At 49.2% G+C, this 23,623-nt stretch overlaps 1 protein-coding gene across 4 annotated transcripts in view; it reads left to right on the top strand.

The window, feature by feature from the left end:
* The first annotated feature begins 895 nt into the window (after positions 1-895).
* The window catches only part of MEGF11 (multiple EGF like domains 11), a 348,251-nt gene continuing 325,523 nt past the window's right edge, over positions 896-23,623 (top strand). For all 4 annotated transcript variants that reach the window (XR_009453016.1, XM_059697712.1, XM_059697722.1 and 1 more), the window contains exon 1: positions 896-1,081. The gene's annotated coding sequence lies outside the window, so the exon portion shown is untranslated. The remainder of the gene's footprint in view (positions 1,082-23,623) is intronic.

Consider the following 23,623-nt stretch of genomic DNA (forward strand, 5'->3'; position numbering starts at 1 on the left):
CGGTTGGCTACCCAGGAGGGACATGGGGTGGTCCAAGGTGCTCTCCTGGGGGGAGAAAGCTTCCTCTCTTGGCACTGGGGTCTCGGGTCTGGGGGCTTGGGGCAGGCAGAGATGCTGGAAGGATTGGATGGGTCCCTGGCCTCTTACAAATCCCAGGTCAGCGGAGGAGCCTCGTCCTGGCTGCGGGGAGCAGTGATGGACTAGTAGGCCCTGACTCTAGACTTGACCTCGGCAAGGTAAGTCCCACGGTCTCTGCTCTCTGGGTCTCAGTTTCCTCATCTTCCCAGGCACGACTAGGGGCCTGACATTCTGGGTTATTTGTCCTCCAGATGTTTCTCAAACCCTTGTCTGGGGTCCCAGACTCCAGCCCTGGCACGTCCTCTCTGTCCTCAGATGGTGACCAGCATGGCTGGGGGCTCCCCTGGTACCCTTCGGTCCCAGGGGCTCCCCCGCTCCCCTATTCGGAGCAGCTAGAAGGAGGCGGTAGGCAGCCCGTTCTGACCCACCCCGACAGAGAGGGGAAGTAGGGATGAGAAAGGAGAGTAGAGACCTGCAAAGGCTAGAAGGAGGAGAAAACAGCAGAGAGACAGAGGGTAGAGAGAGAAAAGAGGGATAGAAGAGAAGCGAGCAAAAGAACGAAAGTGGGGGAAGGGAGGTGAGAAGAGATGCTGGCAAAGGTTGAATCAGAGAAAAGGGAACCCAAAGGGATCTGGAGAGAGACTAAAAGATAGGAAAAGAGCAAGCGAGAGAGCAGGGTCTGAAAAGACCGAAGAGGGAGAGAGAGGGGAAAAAAGGAGGGGGGGGGGGACGGAGGGCGGGAGACGCGAGCAGGGAGAGGGCGGCTGGTGGGGAAGGAGAGGGAGGGACCGAGGGACGGAGGGGGTGGGGGCTGGCTCCGCAGCAGCAGCGCGGCTCCTGCCGCCCGCCGGCTCGCTCACTCGCTTGCGGCGCCCGCCGCCCGCCGCCCCGCTCCGGGTAGCTCACAGCTGCGGCTGCTGGCCCGGCGCTCCGGCGCGGCTCGGGCTCCGGAGGACCGGACCCAGCGACTGGCCGGCCGAGCCGAGGGCGGCCGCGGAAGCAGGTAGGCGGCTGGGCGGGGACTGCCAAGACGCGGAGCTCCGGACCGCCGGGGATACGGGGGGACGCGGGTCGGGATAGGGCTGTGCAGCCTCGCGACTAACTTTCCTCCGGCTCCGCGGATCCCCGTGGTCCTGCCCGGGTCCGGGTCGCGGAAGCCGACTTTAGAGCGAAGAGGGGGGTGAATTCCGGGGTTTGGAGAACGCCAGGGGGTCCAGGCAGGATGTGAGGGGGTGGCCCGGGAGTAGGCACACGCCAGCCCTCCGGCCGCAGTCGGGACGCAGTGCCCGCGCTGGGGAAGACTGGAGCTCAGCAGCGCGGCGGTTTGTCCCCGGGAAGGCGCCCACCCGCCCCTTACAGTCCGGGGACTCCCACCCCCGAGCCGCCCTGGGCGCGTCCGCCGCGCGCCTTGCAACCGGCGCCCTCCGTGCCCGGGTCCGGGCTCAGAGCCTGCGGGGCGCGGCCAGGCCCCCGCCCCGGCCAGCGGAGCGCCTCGCAGGCACCCAGCCCCAGCCGATGCCATGCGCGCTTTTGCTTTTTGGAGGCGCTAAACGGAACGTATACTCCCCTCATGTCTTTCTCTCCCCGTCGCTCCGACTCTCTTCAGAGAAGTCCTGGGCGCCGACGTTTGGGTTGACACCGTGTACGTCCCTCCTGCCCTGGGCGGCGACCCCTGCTCCCGAAGTTAAGAGGAGCCAGTCACTCGCCGTGCGCGCCCGGAGCGCGGCCCGGAAGTTACCAACTTCTCGCCAGACCCGGTCGGTCGTGTAGGAGGCGGGGAAATGGGTGGTGGTTGTAGCCGCAGAGCGCAACCGCCTTCCTCCTGGACTTGGTTTATTTTCTTGATTTGTTAGAAAAAATACGACTTAAAATATGCAAAATCGTTCCTTGCGGGCGTCAAGGTCCGTGGTTGGGACGGAGCCTTCGCCCTTGGGGAACCGGGAGCGCGCAGCCTCGGCTGGACCGTTCCGGAGCCCCGAGCTCTGGCCGCGCTCTCCCGGACCTGGCTCCCGGCTCCGTCCTACAGTAGTCACTTCTCAGGCAGGATCTGTCCCCGGGAGCCCGCGCTGCGAGGCTGGTCTGACTCTCCCGCGTGCTCCTGTGCTCTAGAAAAACATTTCAAAGTGCCTCGGCTTCGGGACCTCCCATTCTGTTCCCCGGGGAACGCCTAGAGCACGGCTCCGGCCGGCTGGAGGAAGCCTTTCGGCGGCTTGGGCTCCCGGTCATCTCCGCTCGCTCTGGCCGGGGAACTCGTGCCCGGGCATCGGAGCTCCTCCCGCGCTATGCCTGGAAAATAGGAGTTAATGCCCGGCTCAGGTGGCTGAGAGCGAGCCTGCCGTGGACTCGGGTCTTGGCTCCTGGAGTCCAGGAGGCCGGATTCGCCGCCCGGTGCGGCTTTATCGGGACCAGCGGGGCCCTGGCCTCGCAGCCCTCTTTGTTGGAGTGCTGTTGAGGAGGTTCTGTTGAAAGGTTTACAGTAGGTTTAGTGGGACGGAAAACGGGGGGCTTTGCGGGCAGGGTCCCTAGGCTATCGTTCCCTGCAGGTTGGGCGGTGTCCCCCCAGGAGCACTCCATTCTCAGCTGGTGCACACCACGCACAGGTCTCTATGTTGCTCAGATATTGTTTAAGCCCCTGGAAATTCAGAGTCCACCATTGCATTCCCAGCTCTTTCTCCCATCCCACAGATCAGCAAACCAAGATCCAGAGATGTGATGGGACTGGCTTAGAGCTAGTTAAGGTTGGGAGGGAACCGTAAACCAGGTAGGTCTCCGGATTCCTAGTTCAGGGCTTTTTCTAGCACTCTATGCTGATGTTACCAGTTCTCAGCACAGCACAGGTGTTCCCAGTCATGCCACAGCAAGTCATTGAGGACTGGGCATGTATGTATGAGGTTAGAGGCAGAGGGCTGGTCTCTGGATTCTCTTGTTAGGTCCTGAGTTATCATGTTCCAGAAAAAAATCACTTAGGTGATAGTTTGTTGCTACCTATCCTGTGCCCAAACTTAGGTCTGGGGTAAAGAGTCCATAGACTCCATAAACTGCAGTCCACAGGGAAAGAGCAGCCATTGTTTCGTAGCAGAGGAAGACTGGCTGCATAGGCTTCTCAGGTGAGACTGATTTTGGAGGGGGCAGGATTAGGGATGGTCCTTGAGAAGGGAGGATTTGGGATTTAGCCTGGGGTAGATTTTCAGCTGGGGGAGGAGGATTTTGGAGCGCAATGTCTGAGTACTAAGAGAGAGGCAGGAAAGCTCATAAATTGTTAAATTGGTGATCAAAGAACAGCAGGGTCTGGGCAAATGAGAATTTGACCTTTGAATCTCGAGAAGCCCCAGGGCACCTAGAAGACCCAGCTGCTCCGCATCCAAGCTCAGAACCTGGACCAGAGGCCTTCTAGTTAGGGCGAGCCATTGGCTGGGAAGTCAGCACCCCAAGGTGCTGGGAAATATTCAAGCTTTTGTTTCTCCTTTTCTTCTTTCTACTCGTTCCTGGGTTTCAAATACAGTTGACCCTTGAACAACTTGGGATGGTGGGCAGGGGTTAGGACAGGGGTGGGCAAACTTTTTGACTCGAGGGCCACAATGGGTTCTTAAACTGGACCGGAGGGCCGGAACAAAAGCATGGATGGAGTGTTTGTGTGAACTAATATAAATTCAAAGTAAACATCATTACATAAAAGGGTACCGTCTTTTTTTTCAATAGTTTTATTCATTTCAAACGGGCTGGATCCGGCCCGCGGGCCATAGTTTGCCCACGGCTGTGTTAGGAGCACTAACCCCCAGTAAAAAACCCGTGAATAACTTTGACCTCCCCAAACTTCAGCCATTCCTTGCTATATCAGCCAAGGATTGGTTCAAGGACCTCTGTGGATACCAAAGTCAGTGGAAGCTCAAGTCCTTATATAAAACTAGAGGCCCGGTGCACGAATTTGTGCACAAGTGGGGTCTGGCTGGCCCGCCCTGATTGGGGCGATTGGGCTGGGCCGGCTGGAGGGAGGGGCCATGGGCGGTTGGTGGGCCAGCCCTGCCCCCAATCAGGGTAGGGGGGCCAATACGGGGTGGGGCCAGCTAGGGAAAGGGGCCGTAGGCGGTTGGTTGGCTGGCTGGCCCTGCCCCATGATCGAACTCCCAGTTGAACTCCCGGTCAGGGGACAATTTGCATATTAGCCTTTTATTATATAGGATGGTATAGGACAGTGTCTATAGTCATCCCTCTGCATCTGCAGATTCCCAGCCACAGGTGAAAAATACTGTTTTATATCTGTGGTTGGTTGGATCTGTGGATGCCAGATTTGTGGATATGGCAGGCAGAACTCAACATATTGATTGGAAAAGAAAAAATCTGAGTGTATGTGGACCCACCCAGTTCAAACCCATGTTGTTTAAGGATCAACTATAGTTTCTTTGTCCCTTTCCAACCATAATTTTAGAATTTAAATACTTGAGTGTTTTGGACTGACTACAGGTAGGGCATTTACTGCGATAGGAATAGTCAACAAATAATTCTCGAGCTCCCACTTTGTGGTCGGGTTGATCTTGGGGTTACAGCAGTGATCCCAACAGGCAGAGTCCCATACCTCATGATGCTGTCATTGTCGGCTTCAGTCCTCCACAGATTTAAAGTCTAGTTGCAGAGTGGAAGCAAATTCACACAAAAATATCTGAAAAAGTACTGAAGTGGGACAATATAACACAGAGAATCCTGAGCCTCCTCTCTAGTGGTTCAAGGCTCCAAGGTGAAAAGACTTGAAGCTGTTGGCTATGAGATTCTGAGATTCTGTGGGCTTCCATGACCCCAGTTCTGGTTGCCAAGGGTAACCCAGAGGCGGCTGCATTGATGACCTCAGATATGGCAGTGGAGAGAGCTGCTCTGCAAAGCTTCTGCAGTCTCCAGTCAGGGATGTCAGAAGGGAGCTGGTGAGTGTTGGCAGCTGTGGTCTTGCTAGGTATCCATAGAGACTGGTGCCAGGTAACCACATGCCTCTTAAATTCCCGCATCCACAGCCATTGGCGAATTCCATAGCCCCATTGTACAGATGAGTAAATGGAGCCTTGACTCTGCAAATTGGGATAGCTATGCAGAAAGGGCAACCCAGCCACTGTAGAGTCCAGGTATCCCTGATCTCTTACTTCAAAATGATGCTCTTTTATTCCTATTTTGTAGACTAAAGGTTCTCAGACTTCAATGTAGAAGGCTTGTCAAAAACAGATTGCTGGGATCCACCCTCAGAGTTTCTGATTCAGTGGGTCTGGAGTGGGCCCAGTAATTTGCATTTCTAACGAGTGATGCTGATGCGCTTGGTCCAGGGACCACACTTAGAGAACCAGGGTGGTAGAACAAGGGAAAGAGAGTTATTTTCTTGAGATTTATGCAATGGGGGAGCCTGAAACAAAGGCTTTGATTTTGCTCTAGGAACTTCCAGAACTTGCCTATGTATAATCCTCTTCCCCTTACCCCCAAGGAGGCCATAGAATTAAAAGAATATTTTATCTTCATCAGTGCATGCAGAGAGAATATATTGCAATATAATTAGGGAATACATAGGTGTCGCACGTTGGATGTCGGTTCCATGCCCCATGGCTCTGTGGGGGTTTATTATAGCAGTTATAATTGAAAAGGTGTCATCCACTCTGAGAGCCCCCATGAAGCTTTCATGGCCTGGGTGGTCATTGTCCAAAAAGGCATGTCTTCTTCATTTAAAAGAAAGTCAGAGAGATTGCTTTTCCAGCTAATGGGATTATCTGTGTTTCATTTGACAGTAACTGTGCAATGTGTTCTTAAGGGAGAGAGAAGGAAATTGAACAGCCATTGTGAACAGACAGAGGTTGGAGGAAGTCCCATCACAAGTTTACGGATCTGTTTGTTAACATGTCAGCATCTTTTGAAACTCTGTCTATCTGTTTCACCTATAAAATTTCTGACTTTAAGGTGTATCTCAGCAGGAGGAGAGTTTGTGTTTCAACTTAGCTGGTTGGGTGAACGTAGCAGCACACTTTATCCCCAATATGTTAATTAGACCCAACAGAAAGGAACCATAAAAGAGTTGTTCTAAATGCTGGCATTTTTCATCTGGATTTTATTTATTGATTATTTTACAGTCGAGAAGTAGCAAAAAATCTATGTTTTTACAGCAAATAAAGCTGGCTGCAGTAATTATGCAGGCTCAACATGTCTGTTCTGGAGCAGGAAGTTGGAATTCAGCCTGACTCTCAAACATTTGGATGAGATCTAATTGAAAAAGACATTTCAAAGAACAAATATTTAGGAATGCAGAGTTTCAATGATGGTCTCTCTGGGCCAAGTGCAAGCACCTTTCTTTTAACTTGATCTTCAGATGTGGGGGGTGGCCATAGGGAAAGACTTGGTCAGTAATGTTGAGAGCACAGTCAAAACATTAGGCTGAAACTCAGTGAGGCTTTGTAAAGAGAAGAGAGATGTCTTCAGGGAATATATCCCCTGTAACTGGTGAGCAAAAGGGGGGTCACTTAATCAAATATAGATTGAATAGTTATTGAATGTCTAATCTTGGAATAGGCACAGTGTGGATAGGGACCAGGACTTTCCCCTATTACCAGTATATATCTCCCATAATGCTTGGCTCTGGTATCTATAGTGACAAGAGCCCTTGAATGGAGAGTCAGCATCAGTCAGGGCTGCAAGTAGCAGAACGCTTGAACTCAATGTGCTGAAATAGTAAGGAACTTAGTATCTCCCATAACAAGAGGTCTAGGCTATGTCTGCCCCAAGCTTGGTTCTTTCACTGGTTTAACAGCTTCATGAAAGATCCAGATGCTTTTCATCTTTCCTTGTTCTCAAGGTCACAGATGGCTGCAGTAGTGCCAGGTGTCACACCCTTACGGTGGTGTGCAGAGGCAGAGAAGCAGGAAGGGGACTTTTCCCAGGAGCTCCTCAGCAGACTGTCCCTTCTCTCATTGGCTGGAATTGTGAATCACACGTCCATGCATTAAGCAGTCACAGGCAAGGGAAGGAGATCATCATAATCGGCCTAGAATAATCTGGATGTGTGTGTTGAACCCCAGAGAAGAACAACATTAGGGTGCTTTGGAAGGGAGAAAGAAGCAAACAGCACCGCCTACCACGGAGTTTAAGGCCTGGGTTTTAATTCTCTCCACTCCTTTTTACTCCTGTGACCCTGGGTAGGTATTTCGCTTCTTTGTGCCTCAGTTTAATGGGAATTTATTGGGAACATAAATCTGGATTTAACCCAATAATTACACTTGATTGACATAGGAGAAGTAGGTGATTATTTAAAGATTTGATCTCTGATATCAAAGAATTATCTAGTGCAGGAGACATGTGAGGACTAGATCAGAGAGCAGTACCAGAGAGTAAATAATTATGACTTGCAGACCAACTATGGCAGGAGGAATCGGCATCAGTGAAAAACACAATAGTTAGAGAAGACTTCCTGGAGGGAATGGTTCATGGTGCACCAACATTTAGGCATGGAGGACTCATGAGCTCCTTCTGCCTAACTTGCTTTTCTTTTGTTAATGGTAAATGGGACCATTAGGCCAAGATGAGATCTTATTTCTACAATCACAGTGTCTTTGACAGTCAATCCAAATATGGCTGGTTGTGGTTCTGGGAGGCAGGTCACAGTGGCTTCCTTGCCAGTCCTGGATTCCTGGTTTCCACTTCTGAATGACCCATCAAGCTCCACCTCTCATACTACATTTCAGTTGCTTATTAGATATTATTATTGTTTGGATGTCTGGCTGTCATTGTAGAATCCATATGCCAAAAGGAAGTCTAACGTCTTCCCATCTCTTAAGCCATCTCTCCTGGATTCTTTGTTGTTGTTGTTGGCAACACTATATTCCCAGATGTTGGTGTTAAAATCTTAGCAACACTTTTGATGCCCACCTCCTTCCTCTGCTTTCAATATTCAAACACCAAATTTTTTTGGTTTTCATTATGTTTCTTGAATGTAAGTCCTTTCTGACTTGAGATATCTGCTTTGTTCCTGTTCTTTCCATCTCATGTGGGGTGATGGCACTGGCCTCCCGCTCTGATCTCCCATCCTCAGGGCAGTGCATGGGGGCCATAGGGATGGATGTATGTCTTTAGGAACAGTCCATGAGCTGTGCAAATAGCGTAGTCTGTAATTTCTACTGCAGGGGTGGCAGTGAGTCTAAAATCCATGGTTGCAGACACATTATGTTGCTCAGGTGCCATTTTCCAACCTCCCATCTCTCTCTCCTTTAAGTCATCCTAAAACATGGTGGGTTTTTTTTTAATCCACCCATTACCTTACATTCTTTTTCATAGTACTCACTGGATGAATGAAGCTCAGACTCCCCAAATATGTATTTGAAGCCTCCACAAGCAGCTGCATCCTATCTTGTCTTCCCATCCTCACTGCTAGGACTCACCACCACTGCCGACTCCGCTTCAGGTTCTGCTCTTCTCTGTGCTTAACCCATACCACTCTTTCTTTCAAGGCCAGTGTTGAGCTGCATCCTTATTAGACTTTTCCTGACCACCGGAGCCCACGGCGATCCTGAAGCATCGATCTTTCCTTCCTCTGAACTTCTGTAGCAATTATTGCCTGCACCACAAATTCAGTACTTAATAATGTGCTGCTGGTGTCATTGTTCAGCGTTTTATTGGAATGTTCCTCAGCTTCCCAGTTGGATGTAAGACCATGGAAGTCTGAGATGAGGTGGGGTGGATCTTTCTTTGTACCCAGCATTGTGGCCAGCAAGCACATGGCCCTTTGATGTGCATTTATTGATTCATAAATCACAGGAATAGGGGAAATTAAGATTATTTATCTGTCCTGGCCAGTGTGGCTCAGTTGGTTGGGCATCATCCCAGGCACCAAAAGATTGCCAGTTCGATTCCAGGTCAGGACTCATGCTCAGGTTTCAGGCTTGATCCCTGGTGGGGGGCATGCAGAAAGCAGCCAATGTTTTGCTCTCACATCGATGTTTCTCTCTCTCCCTTTCCCTTCCCCTCTCTCTTTAAATCAATAAAAATATGTTTAAAAAATTATTCACCTGAAAATAATTAACCTTCACTTTTTTTTTGTTTAACCTCAATATGTAGAAAGAAATCGATGAATGGGCTCTGTGTAGGGCACTGTTTTAGGTGATTTTTAAGGAACTGTTTTAACTCAGCCTTGTAACAACCCTGTGAGGTCAGGATTATTGTCGTCATTTTATAGGTGAGGAAGTGGAGTCTGAGAGGTTAAGTGGCTTGCCAACCTCACTCAGCCAGCAGGAGGCAGAGTGAGGGACACAGTCAAGTTCTTTCCTCTGTGCTCAGTTTCATATCTCTTGAGGTTCTCCTGACCCTGTGGGTGCCCTGTTCTCTGGTCCCTTTCCCCCGATTTGCTGTGTCTCCTTGCCTCATCCTGTTTCCTTTCTCTGACAATCCTCAGATCCCCTTTTGCCCTGAGAGTGTGTTTGGGGATTTTTTAAACGCTGATATTTACGTAAGTCTTTCCTGAGGACCTTCCCCTCCTGTTAGATTGTGGCTGCTATAGATCACTCACTTTTTTACCTCGACTGTGTTTCCTGTCATCCTCAAGCCTAAGCCAGAGATTCCCTTTAGAGCATAAAACACTGTGCTAGTGGCATCAAGCTGGGTCTGAGAGCCAGGTTTTCTGAATTCCTCTGCCCTTCCTTTGCCCACATCTGACCTTATTCATCCACCCCCAACCTGTCATTACTCCAGTTCTGTGTCTCAGTTTTCTTACCCGGGGAAGGAAGACACTGCTGACTTACCAACAGGAAGGTGGTCTATTGGAGGTCTCTACCAGCTCCAGAAGCTATGAATGTCATTCTTCCACCCTCTGTGGCATTCTTCATTCATTCATTCATTTAATAAATACTGAATATTGACCACATGCCCAATATAGCAAGGTACAAAACAAAGTCCTTGGCTCATGGAACTTGCATTGAAGTGAGGGAAGACAGATGGTAAAAAAGCAAACACAGTATATAATTTGATGGTTATAATGAAGAAAAACAGGCAGGTGAAGGGGTATGTATGATGATGGAATGCTGCTGTTTTACACTGTTTTACAAAGAGAAGGCTTCTTTGATGGTGACATTGGAGCAGAAATTGAGAGGAAAGATGCCATGTGGATATTGGGGGCAGAGAGCACCAAGCAGAGGGAATAGTAAGTGCAAAGGCCCTGAGGTGAGAACTCACCTGGTAGGTCCAAGGATCAACAAGAAGGCAGCAGTGGAGATGAAGAAAGCTTGGTAGGAGGTGAAGATTCCTTATCTTCAGCCTCCTCACTGTCTCAGAGTCACCCTTCTCACAGCCATTTCTGCTGGCTGAAATAGCCACTTCTTTCCACTCAGCCAAGTGCCATTCGAACTTCACTGCTCAGTCCTGGTCCTCCACCTTCTAGGGCAAGCATGACAAACTTGCGGCCCACAATGAATATTTTTGTGGCCCAGCCAATATAACGGCATGTAAGAAACGTTTTAATAAAAATTTCATAACTTAATTTTTACAATGTCCTGTTATACATAATTATTAATAATGAACTACAATGTTTGCTAGTGACTGATTACTATAATTGTGTTGCATTCATTTCCCTTACGCGCAGGCACACCATTTCTCTCCACTAATACTAGCAGCGAATATTTTAGCAGCCGCTTACCACGTCGTTAGTCTTGTACTGACTTATTTGGTGTGCGCAACAGGAAATGTTTCGCTTTCGGAGAACAAAAAAATAGGTTTATTTGCGTTATGCTTATTAATTTGTGCAGTTATTTAGTGTCTGGTAAGTTAATGTTCAAGAAAGAAATATTAATTTTTATTAAAATGTTCTATTATCTTATGTTAACGATTACTCATTTATTTCAGCCCTTTGTATTCAGCATGTCTCTATTGAAATAAACCTATGTCTCTATGAAAATTGAAGCTTTTGTTTTTTTGTGGCCCACATACACTTAAACCTTGCTTATTTGGCCCGTGTTAGCCTTTGAGTTTGACATGCTTGTTCTAGGCAGGGGGTTTCCATCTTTGCCATCTCTTACTGGTTTACCTCTCCTCTGAGTTCCTGCAGCTCGCTCCTCTCCTCTGCACAATTGAGCCCTTGATTACTTGCTGACTAGTTTCCCTTCCTGGGGGCGTGGCCTGGCCTGTGTAAGTCTCATCCCTCTAATGAGCCAGCTTCTTGAAAATGGTTTATTACCCTTACTCAGGACCCAGCACAGAGCTGGGCTCAGTGTCTGTTCACTGGCGATGCTAGTGTCAGATTTAGGAAAGAAGTGGGCTCTGCAGAAATCTGTGGGTGGAACCTTCTTTATGCTCTGCTCCTCCCTGGTCCCCTTAGAATGGACAGAAAACCTTTTATTCCGGGCATTCTCCGAACACTGAGCTGGGAGCCTCTGCCTGGATCTGGGCGGACTCCACCTTTCCCCAGGCCTGGTATACAACTTTGGCTCCGAGCGGGGAGGGAGCGGAGCTGGGACGCTGAGGAAGCCCTTCTTTGTTAGCTTTTATTTCTCAGTCCAGGAGGAATAGATGTTTCAGGAGCAAGGGGGAAGGAATCCACCCAAGATTCTGGAGACATGTCTGCCATCCAAGGCAGGGATATTGGGAGGGAAGGTTGACCTGTAATTGACCTTGGGCAAGTTACTTAATCTTTGTCTATTCTATTGCACTTTCTTCTCAGCAAACCTCCATTCTCCCCATCCATTGTAGAAGAGAATAAACAATAGATCTGATTTTTAGGGATTCTAGCTACTCCCCAGGTTGGTCTCTGCACTAATTTTTAGGCCAATGGTTTTAAAACTTGAGAACTGTACAGATGGTTCTATTTTAAAGGGGGAAAGCTTCCCATAGATCTCCAATATTATCTTAAATTATTAATATGATAATACAGGGTGGGGGCAAAAGGTTTAGAGTTGTTCATGTAGGAAATAGTACAATAATTAATAAACGATAATACAAGAATAAAATCTGTTTCATGGACTCACAACTGTAAACCTACTTTGCCCCACCCTGTATTTAAATATATATAAACACAAAAATAGGCATAAGCCTTATGCCTATGCTTATAACTCTTACATAACCTTAAATCCCACACAAGTTCATAAATTAAAGCGCAAACTACAAAGCCAACAACATTCAGATTAACAGCATTAATTTAACGTGATAGATGCTGTTGTTCCACTAAAACTAAATCACCCCTTGCGACGGGATTGTGGTTTTGGCTGTGTGAAGCGTTTTAGCTGCTTCCTCCACCGTGTGCCCTGTGGTGACTCTCCTCTCCCCCCACTTTCTCAACTGGAATGACTCTGAAACCTTTGTTCTTACACCTGCGGAGGGGTCATTTGGCTGGCGCTTGGCACAGAAGCATTTGTGCATTAGCGGCCGCTTTTTCCTCATTAGCCCACGACAATTAAAGGAGCTCTGTTTAATTCTAGTGCAACAGCAGACCCTGACGCAAACAAAGCTGGGCATTGAGACTGAGTGTCACTGCTTAGTGATTGAAATGAAAACACAGGCAAAAAACAAAAACAAAAACAAAACACAAAACAACAACTCATAGACCCAGACAGCAATATGGTGGTTCCCAGAGGGAAAAGCCGTGGGGCAGGTAGAAGAGGGAAAAGGAGGGGTCAACGGTGAAGGAAGGAGACTAAACTCGGCGGTGAATATAAAATACAATGTAGAGGTGAAGTTTTATAGAATTGCATACTTGAAACCTGTATAATTTTATTAACCAATGTCACCCCAGTAAATTCAATTAAAAAATAACATTCCTTTAAAAACACAACACCACACCACACAACACCACACTACAGAATTGGTATCGCGCCTATGGAACCACTGCTTGAGAGCAGCTCTTTGCGGGCTCCGAAATAGCGCCCCTAGTGGCCTGAATGAGTTAAAGCCAGAACTGCCAATTGTTCTGTAATCCGAGTAACAGAAACCCTGCTTTGAACCTTTGTTATGTGCCATTATCTCAGGAGGGAGGTAGAATAGTATTAACCTCATTGTACAGTTGAGAAGGTTGAGGTTCTGAGAGAGTGACGGGCCAAGGTCCCTTTGGTAATCAGCAGCATCTGGATTCCACCCAGTTTTGCATGACTCAAAGCCCATGAACTTCCTACCAGACCTCACTGCCTCCTGACCTCCAGACCCTCACAAGTCTTCAGGGCGCGTTGAATTATGAGAGTACAAGGACTTTGGGCTAATTCAGGAACCTCTAGCTCCTCAGAGTGGACGCAGAGCTTTCTGGTGAAGCTGTTAAGACATGCTATTTGGTTCAAAAAAGACAAGGGAAGCTGGTATAAAGAGCAGGATAGAACTTACCAATGGTCCTCAGACCCCCAGAAGGCTGTAGGTGGCAGTGGCAGGGGATGGAGCCTTCCCTGAAGGTGCCTGGGAGGAGTGGGTGCTGATTCCCTCAGGAGAGAGGTAGGTGTGATGCCTTAACAACACCTACCTTTATTAGGGTTTTACACGTTAGCAAGCACTTGTTTTTATTGTGCTTATTTTCCAGTGTGTTGTTTTTAAATGTTATTTTTGTTGTGGTATAATACACATAACAAAATTGACCACTTTATTTTTAAGTGTACAGTTCAGTGGTATTAAATACATTTATTAATGGTGTGTGGCCATTGCTTCTATCCATTCCATAACTATCTAGTGTGTATTTTACAACAACGTTGAAAAGTGGGTTATCATCCTCAGAAACAGGGACTCAGGTGGCTGGTTCAAAGTAGCACCTCATACCTGGTGCCTGCCTCTTGACAGTGACCTTGAGTGACAGTGGTGGGCTTGGTTTTCCAGAGGCTTGTTTGGGGTGACATGAGGTGGCCAGCTTTCCTGAGATAGGGCTTTAATGGGATGACCTCGGAAGGGCTGTCCTGGAATTGATTCTGTGGGTCGGGGTAAGGGGCCACTTACTCTTGTGGATCTAGGCCCCACCTTTCCTCACAGGGAAAATTATTTAAAAGCCACTCCTGCCCTTGGAAACTGCCCTTCCCCGGCCCGACCTGCCTGGGTTATCATCCAAGCTTAAAATAAGTACAATAAATAAAAACACCCTAAAAATTTTTTATCCTGCAGTGGATGAGCAATAATCTGCATATGCAAATAAATGGCACGCCAATCCCCATGAATATTAATTTGGAAAGACAGCCCGAGTCCCTAAAATACACTCAAAACCAACAATGTGGCACTTTGCAACTCCTCCGGTCTACTTGGAAAATTATTATATTTTAAGGTTCCCCTGCTCTCAGCTCATTTCCTTTCTGAACCTGTCAAGGTGACTAGGGGGTCATAGTGTCTCAGGCTGATGGCTGAATCTAGACTCTGGGGCTGTGGCTGACCGTGTCCTTCCCAGGCCTGAGATCCTCTTCAGATCCCAGCATTAGCAGTGAGTCCCCAAGGCCAGGGGACAGCTCTGGGAACGCTCCAGGCAGCTGTAAGCCTCGGGCTCTTGTGCTGTCCAGGAGATGAGAGGTGGGAGAGGCAAGGGGCCTGGGGAATTAGCTCGTCTTTACCACTCACAGGCAAATGAGGAAACTGAGGCCCTGGGACAGTGGGTGACTTGCCTAGGGTGACATAGTGACTTAACGACAGGGAGTGGGAATCTTATTCATCCTTTCTGTTTAACCCGCACCTGAGGATATTTTTTTCCATTGATTTTTAGGGTGTGTGTGTAGGAAGGGTGGGCAGGGTGGCATTTAAAGTTTGTATACTTGGGGGGAAAGAGTCATTCTTCTAGTGTGAACCTTCGCTCAGAGACAGGCCGTGACTGAAAACCTGGTTTTGTATCCCATTTGGGGTTAAGGAAACGATTTTCTTCCTCCCCCAGTAGATTTCTCAGTTAGGTTATATAGAGGCCAGATTAATGTGAGGTTGCATTGTCGTGCACATCCCAGCTGATATGACGAAGGGCAAGAGAGAAAAGAGTGGGAGTTGTCTGAGGAAGCCAGATGGGGTTAACAACTGGCTGGGGAGGACCACGAGGTGGAAAATTAATTGGCAGTAATTTCTGTGTCCCACTATGTACAGGAAGGCTCTGCTGGGTGAGGGGAATGTTGCAGCATCACTATCATACGAAGTGGGGGTCTCTTTCCTGCTGATTACTGGGTAAGCGTGGACAGTTCACCTTTGGGCACCCTTCATCTTGTCAGTAGATGTTGGGACAATCACCTCACTTTTCAATGTTGCTTTGTGAAGATTACATGAGGATTTAAAGTTCCTGCACGATGTCTGGCACAACGTAGGTGTTCAATACATCCAGATTCCTCTCTTTCCCAGATAGATTTATCTGACCGGCTGCAGTGGGTCGGTATGGATGTGTGTGTGTATCGGTGCTTGTGTTTCCATGTGGGTCTCTTTTTGTGTCTGAGTTGGGGTGTTTCTGTGTGCGCCTGTCTGTGTATGTTTATCTGTGCGTGTGTCTCTGCTTTCATCCATGTGTCTGCTTTTGAGTGGTGGTGTAGGTAGGTATGTGAGTGAGTCTGTCCCTCATGTCTGTGTTGGAATGATAGTTTCTGTTTGTGAGTGGCTAGGTGTCTCTGTTTCCATGACAGCATAACTGTTACTGCATGTTTCTGTGAGTGTGAGCTTTAATGCCCGTGTTCGTGATGACAGTGTTTGTGTGTGTGTGTGTGTGTGTGTGTGTGTGCATGCACGTGTATATGGTGCAGGACTGGCATAACCAGGTGCGCCATGGGGTTGGGAAGGTGTGTAGTGCATAGAGAGCCCTGGACCGGGAGTCCTCTCGAAGGTGCTCCCACCCAGAACACCCCGGCCCTGACCCCAGGTCCCTGGACCCTAATTGGCCTCTGTCCATGCTCCTTTACTAGGCTCTAGAGCAGTGGTTCTCTACCTTCCTAATGCCACAACCCTTTAATACAGTTCCTCATATTGTGGTGACCCCCAACCATAAACTTATTTTCATTGCTACTTCATAACTGTAATGTTGCTACTGTTATGAATCGTAATGTAAATATCTGATATGCAGGATGTATTTTCATTGTTACAAATGGAACATAATTAAAGCATAGCGATTCATCACAAAAACAATGTGTAATTATATATGTGTTTTTCGATGGTCTTAGGCGACCCCTGTGACAGGGTCGTTCGACCCCCAGGTTGAGAACCGCTGCCCTAGAGGCAGCCTGGGCCGAGGCCCTGGGCCCGTTTGCATTGGCGTTTGCATATCAATGCATCTCATTTTCATTGTCCGCATAGACTCTGCCTTCAGGTCTGCAGCTTTCAAGGTAAAATGTAGTTGCTCTTCTCGAAGGTCATTAAAAATTGCTGCTTTTTCTTTTATTTTTTCTGGTCCAGCACTCCCTCCCAGAATTGGGGGGCTAGGGATGGATGGAAACCTGTTTACCTTCTGTCGAATATTTTGTGGCCAGAGGCCTTGGGGCCCTGGGCAGAGCAATTGAGAGAAGATTTTCTTATTCCATGGTTTGTTGCAACTCTGTCATGTCATAGCCAGGGATAAATACAGTCCAACTTGTGGCCTGTTGCTTGCTTCCCTAGTGCCCACTGACGTACCCCACGGGATGAAAAGGAAGGCCCACCTTGGATATTTCGGCTCCTCTGTCCCCGTCCCTGGCTGGGTAGAGACCTTGAGGCCAGGGCTGGCCTTATAGGAAACAAAGAAGCAAAGGATGTCTTTTCCTTTCAAATACCTAGTACATAATTAATGGAATTTCGAATGCCACAGGAAATACCAAACAAAACACCTTCCCCAGGAGGGCTGTATGCCCAAAGTATCTTCCTTATGGGCCATCACTGTGCTCAACATCCCCTCTTTAGATATGGGTTCGAGTCCTGCCTGCATGGTTTCTGGCAAGTTACCTACCCTGTCTGAGCACCCATTTTCTCATCTGTAAAAGGGGGAATAGTTATAGTACTTAATACTAATAGTAGTACATAGGGTGTTGTGAAGATTAAATGAACAATGCAGGTAAAGGGCTTAGCGTATTGCCTGAGACATAGTAAAGACTCAGTAAATATTAGCATTCTCAATTCCCGTGGGCTCCATTACAAAACAAGGATCTGTAGTATGTCTTTACACCCTAGTACACATTGTTCATCAGACACTCCCCAGACCAGCAACAGGCTGGATCCCGTCAGCGCCTTTCAGGAAGGCAGGTCCCCAGAGAACGGGTTGCCTTCCCACGGGCACACTTGCACAGACAGCACAGAAGCGGGAGTGTCCTTGTCTTTGTCTCCAAGGATTCAGGTCCCCACTCTCCCCTCATCAAAGGGTCAGCAGCATCTCGTTTCCTTTTCAAAGTCAAGGAATTTATCGTCTCTTGTGTGTCTTTACTCTGAGCAAGGCCCTGCTGGGCACCAGGGGCCATCCACAGGTGAGCAGATTTTGGGTTCCCGGAAAACAGAGCTTGAGACAAAAAGGAACTAATGCTTTACTGGGAGTAGGGGCGCAGTCTCAGGGCAAGGAGAGTGAGAGGAAAGGGAGGTGAGGCAAGGAAGCAGGCAAAGCACATGCCAGCCTGCCACAGCTGCCTGAGGATGGAACCCTGTCTGCTTGGTCAGGAAGGATGCCTGTGGTTAAGCTGAGTGGAACCACTGTGACTCAGAACAAATATTGAGGGTCAAGGGAGAGAGTTTATCTGCCAGCATCTTGGTCTCTCCTTGGCCCAAGTTTTCCCCATGAGGTTAACTCCCTTGTACTTCTGGGTCATATCATTTGGTCCCTCTGGGCAGCCCCTGGAGAAGCCTAATCCATGCCCTGTGGCATGGCATGGCACCTCAGCTGAGTCCAGAGGAGGTGAGAGCAGCCAGTGCCACTATAGGCCCAGTGGGTTGAACCTGGGTACTGGAGCTGCTATGGCTCCTGTGGTGGGTGCAGAGGAGGTTGTGCCAGCGCCTGGCCATCACCCAGGCAGGCTGAGACAGCTGGTGGTGTTAGCTGAGACCATGCAGTGGTAGTGGCCTGGTTGTCCATTGAAATAGTAGCTGACAGCCTGAGCAAATCTGGGAAGGCACATACTTAGGGTCCGTTTCAGCCACCATTAGTCAATTAGTTAATCTACATTTGGGATCAGGTGCTGGAGTCTGGACCTTATCCTGTAGGCCAGTGGTTGGCAAACCATGGCTCGCGAGCCACATGCGGCTCTTTGGCCCCTTGAGTATGGCTCTTCCACAAACTACCACGTGCGGGTACGCACATACAGTGCGAAGTTGACTTAAAACTTTAAGTAAAGCTTATTAAGTTAATTTTAGGGAACATTGTGGAGTGAAAGAAGATGTAGTGTCGAGGATCGAGAAAGGTATGTTGAGATGGTTTGGACACATAGAGAGGATGAACGAAAGGAGATAGACGAAACAAGTGTACAAGACGAGTGTGGATGGGAGAGTTGTAAGGGGTCGACCTCAGCGAACGTACCTCAATCAGATTGAGGACGTTTTTCACAAAGGCCAGCTTAGGAGTACCCTAATTAAGTTAATAACAATGTACCTACCTATATAGTTTAAGTTTAAAAAAATTGGCTCCCAAAAGAAATTTCAATCGTTGTACTGTTGATATTTGGCTCTGTTGACTGATGAGTTTGCCGACCACTGCTGTAGGCAGTGGGGAGCCATCAGCATTCTTGGGCAGGTGAGAAACCCACTCAGCACTTAGCAATGACAAGATGTATTAGTCTGCTAGGGTTGCCATAACACAATGCCATGGACTGGGTGGAAATTTATATTCTCACAGTTCTGGAGGCTGAAAGTCCAAGGTCAAGATTGTTGTTGATTTTGTTTCTGGTGAGGACTCTGCTCACATGGCCTTTCCCCACTGGTGCTGGAGGGAGCTTGGGGAGGGGGGACTCGCTGGTGTCTTTTCTTACAAAGTTGATAATCCTATCAGATTGTCCCCCTCCCCTCTTAATTACTAACTTCATTTAACCTTAATTACTTTCAAATACAACCACACTTGGGGTTGGGGCTTCAACATATGATTTTGGCGGGACATAAATATTCAGCGCAGGACACAGAGGTTATTTAGAGAGGGCCTGTTTTTGCTTGTCTTTGAGGCACCATGTCTGCTTGTCTTTGCCTACAAAAGGTCAGATGGGAGCTGTTCCGAGAAGCCCTGGCTTTCCCAGCTCAGGTCAGGTGAAGAGAAAGGGCTCAGAGATCACCATTGCCCATGAAGCTTTCAGCAGCGGCGAGGCTGGGTCCCCCCGTAACAGCTGCATATGTCTTCATCGGCGAGGAGAATGTCCTTCCTGGGCAAAGTGTGCTGATTCAGAGCACTGGGTCAGGAACCAGAGTGCCTGGGTTTGAACCCCAGCTCTGCCATGTAAAAGCTGGGTGATCTTGGGCAGGTGGCTCAACCTCTGCTCATGTTCATTGAGCCCCAGCTGTGTGCCAGACCCATTCTAGCTGTTGGGAAGACAGCGGTGAGTGATATAAAGCAAGCAGACTGAAATGCCTGCCCTTGTGGAGCTTACCTTCTCGTGGCGAGAGCTGGACTGTAAACAAAATAAGCTAGTAGATGATAGAGGATACCTGAAGGTGACAGTGATTGGTTACAAAAAAAAAAAAAAAAAAAAAAAAGCAGGAAATGTGACCAGGGAGTGATGGGATCGGGTTGGGGTTGCAGTTTTAAAAAGAGTGATCAGGCAAAATCTTAATAAAAAGGTGACATTTAAGTAAAGTCCAAGGGAGGTGAGGGAGTCAGCAATGCTGATATCTAGGGGAGATCTCTTCGTGCCTCAGTTTCCTGCCTGACAATGGGATCCTGATAGCATCTACTGCACAGAGCTGCACAGCACAGTGCGTTAGTCCATGTGGTAGCCTTAGAGCTGGTGGGCACACAGAGAGCACTCATTAACGTTGCCTGTGATACTCACTGCTGCTCAGGAGGAGCCCATCCCTGCGCCTCCTGATAACATGCTGGGCTCCAAACTACAGGGGTTTCTGGGCCTTCCTCTCCCCGGGAGTGGAGGCAGCCTCCTCCAACCCTCCCTTCTCCTCATTAAAAGGGGACACACAACATGCAGTTTGAGAAGCAACATATGCATTTTCTCTTGACTTGGGCGTCTAACCCCCAGAGGGAATCACAGAAGAGCTTTTAGCAAAACCCAGGTTTTTAGGAAGCATCTTCAAGCCTTTCTCTGGAGCATCTGCAGACTGAGGCGGGCAGGGGTTTCTGGTCCAGCTCAGAGCTGGGCTGGGGGAGGGGCCACCCACCCAGAAAACTGGACCCCCATCGGTGGGGACATGGGGCCTTGCCCTGCTTCCCTCTCCTGGCTGGCTGGCTGCCCAGCTCTCATCAGCAGGCGCTAAGGATCCCCTCAGCAACGGTGACGCCATTATTTACTGTCGCAGAGATTTTTGTGACTGTAATTTACCACCGCTGCGAAGCCCAGGGACCTGAGTCCCAGTAGCCCTCAGTGTAGATGTTGCATCTAATCAATCCTCTATTACTATGCAAATACATCCTATAGGCAACTGACGTCTTTTCCTTTCAAACACTTAATACATAATTAATGATACTTCTAATGCCATGGACGAAACCAACCCCAAAAGCTTCCTGCTATAATTTATACCCGCCCAGACAAGAAGATGGGTTTATTGGTTCACTTCTCGTTCAGGAATATGCATCCCCCATCATCCCTGGAAGGGGCCGTAGAGTCCATAGAAGCGGTGGGCGCTGGCAGCCTGCCCTCTAGGTAGCATTGAGCCGAGCAGGCGATGGCTGTGCCTGGGTGGCACCGCCTGCCTGAGTCTTCATGGATTGTCTCATCCAGTGCTCTCAAACCGCCCTGTGAGGGCGGTCCTTCTGTTGTCCCAGTCTCGGGAGGAGGCAATTGAGGCCAGAGACGTGACACAAGCCCAGGTCACACTTGGACCTCTGCATGCTGGTGGACTTCGCAGGAGAGCTTGGTGTCCAGGCTGGGACTGGGAAAGGTGTGCCTGGGGCAAGTGGCTTAGCTTCTCTGAACCTCAATTTCTTAACCTGAAAAAATGTAGTAATAGTCACTACTCAGGAGGACTATGAGAATTAGAGATAATGGCACAGGCCAGGCATTGAAAACATGCTTGTTGATTTCCTTACTTGGAGGTGAATGGTGAGAACATCGTTTTTGAGGGTATTGTTTTGGCAGAGAGGTGCAGGGAGGGATTTGGAAGGAGACAGGTGTTGGCCCCCTGCCGTCAGGAAACAGCTTCTCTGGGCAGACTGGGCACCATGAGAAGGAAACTCACCCCAGTGTTAACACGGGGAGTCTCTTCCGTCAGGCCGTGAGTAGCACCAGCCTGAGGAACGAAGGCAATGTGGTCCCTGTCCTGAGGCACCATGTCCAGTGGAAATGAACAGATTCAATAATCAGTGTGACAGCGCATAATGGTGGTCAGGGCACAGGCGCCAGGACCCCAACAGCAGGGGCACCCACATAGTGTCACCGGTGGACAAAGGAAGGGGTTGTTGGGTGTTGGATGGGGCGTGGCCTACGCCAGGTATACAGAAGGCCCTAAGAATGATGAATGAGGTGGAATCTGAGTATGAGATGGTGGGGACAACAGTCCAGTCCTTCCCTGGGGTTGGGGTTGGCTGCCCATCTTGGCTTGGCCCCTCTGCCCCTCTGTTCTCATGGGGGAAATGGATGGTATTTAGCAGAACTTCCTCCCCAACCCAGGTGGGAAGAGGATCTGGAGGCTGAGCAGAGGCAGGAGGGGCCAGGGGTCTTGGGGGTGATGAGGAGGCTGACAGCCTACAGCCACTGTGGCCAAGTGGGCATGGAGGCTCACAGTGACCCCTCATGAACCAAAAGACTGGGGTTCTAGTTATTTTCCTTCCCTCCAGTGCAACCTTTCCCATGCCCCATGGATCCCCCAAGCTGCCCCCTCACTCCTCCTTGTCCCATCCAGACTCCATCCATGGCCTTGAATGGTATTGAGGGTAGACACAGCTCGTGCCCTCAGACCGAAGAACTGCTCCTCGCTCAAGAGCCCTCAGCCTTGCCTTGAACCTTCTCCATCCTTTGCCTGCAATGCCTCCCTCCTCTCTTCTCGTCCCTTCCTAGTCCATACTCCCTGTGGCAGGCAGAGGGATCTTTCTAAAGTGCAAACAGGACTATGTCCTTGTCCTGTCGAAAACCCTGTAATAGTTCCCCGTTGACCTTGGGGTAAAGGCAAAGCTCATTAGCACAGCAGTCAGGGTCCAGCTGGCTCTCCTGTCCTCTCTCCATCATCTACTCTTACTTTATGCTGTGGCAACATCAACCTGCTTCTGGTACCCCTGCCCCAGGCCACACAGGCTGCGTCACAGCTCTGTGCCTCTGCTCATGCTGTTTTCTGACTGCAGTGCCCTTTCCTGTTTCCTTAGTCTGGTTGACTCTTACTCATCCTTCACAGACCAGCCCAGATACCACCTCCTCCAGGAAGCTATCCTTGAACTCCCCTCCCTCCGTTGAGGTAAGTGACCCTTGTTTCTGCTCCCCTGGCACTCTGCGTATTACAGTCTTATAACACAGTAAGAACATCAGGAGTAGGGACCTGGCCAAACAGGCACACGGTATTCGGTGCCACCCCTGGCATGTAGTCAGGCTAAAGGTATGTTGTACAGAACTAGTTGTAGAATAGTCCTTGCCCTTGATATGAGACCCTGATGCCTGTGGGGAAGAGCTGGGATTTGGCAGCCAATTTTGGGGTGAACTGTGAGATGTGGGAACCTCGGCAGCCTTGATACCCACCTAGGGTTTCATTAGAAAGAGCAGGCTTTGCTGGATTTTAAAGACCGACAGTGTTCTTAGTGCCCGGAGGGTGGCGGGGAGTGTTGGGTGAAGTGATATTGAGGTGCACCCAGAAGCTTGAGAAATGAGGACGATCCTCTGCAATGGAGCCACCTGGGTGGGCAAAGTCATTTAAAGTCTCCATGTTCCTTCTTGGTCATGTCTATGGGTTTGTTACATATTTTGGTATTTGAATTGCTTTCATCAGCTACCTATTTTTTTGTCCTCAACTTGGTCCACACACTCCCCCAACCCCCATGTGTAGCAAAAGGGATTTAAGAAGAGGCAAGTTTTCGGGAAGTAGGAGACTCTGTAATGGGTTTTCAGGGAGACAGAGGCGCCTCCTTTCCTGCTTTGTGCTGAGCAGGGGTCAGGGGTAAGCCCAGCAAAGAGCCCCATGCCCTGGGCTGCGAGGGAGGACAATGCGCTGACATCACCGGATCCTGGGCTTCGTGGGTGGGGGGGGCAGAGAGGGCCTGGTTCAGGGCCAGGAAGTGCGTGGGCTCCTCAGTGGAGGCTCTGTGTCCTTTTGGGTGATTTCCACCTTTAATTTCTCAGCGTTTTATGAACAGGGAGTAAATCAGGATCCCGAACTGACTGCTTCATGTAAAGGATTAATAAACTGGAGATTTATGGGGCAGCGGCAGAGGAAGGCGGTGGAAATGGAGACTGAAATGAGACTGTTTCCCAAGGGACCGGGCCGGCTCCAGGATCTTCCCTCCACCTCTGCTGAGGGCCCCTGCTGGGATCCTTGTACTTGAGGGCTTGGAGTCATGGTTGGCTAGACAGGCCTGTGTTTTTGAAACAGGCAAGCTCAAGGTTGAGGA

Source organism: Myotis daubentonii, chromosome 1, assembly GCF_963259705.1.
Source record: "Myotis daubentonii chromosome 1, mMyoDau2.1, whole genome shotgun sequence".
In the NCBI taxonomy this organism is placed as follows: Eukaryota; Metazoa; Chordata; class Mammalia; order Chiroptera; family Vespertilionidae; genus Myotis; species Myotis daubentonii.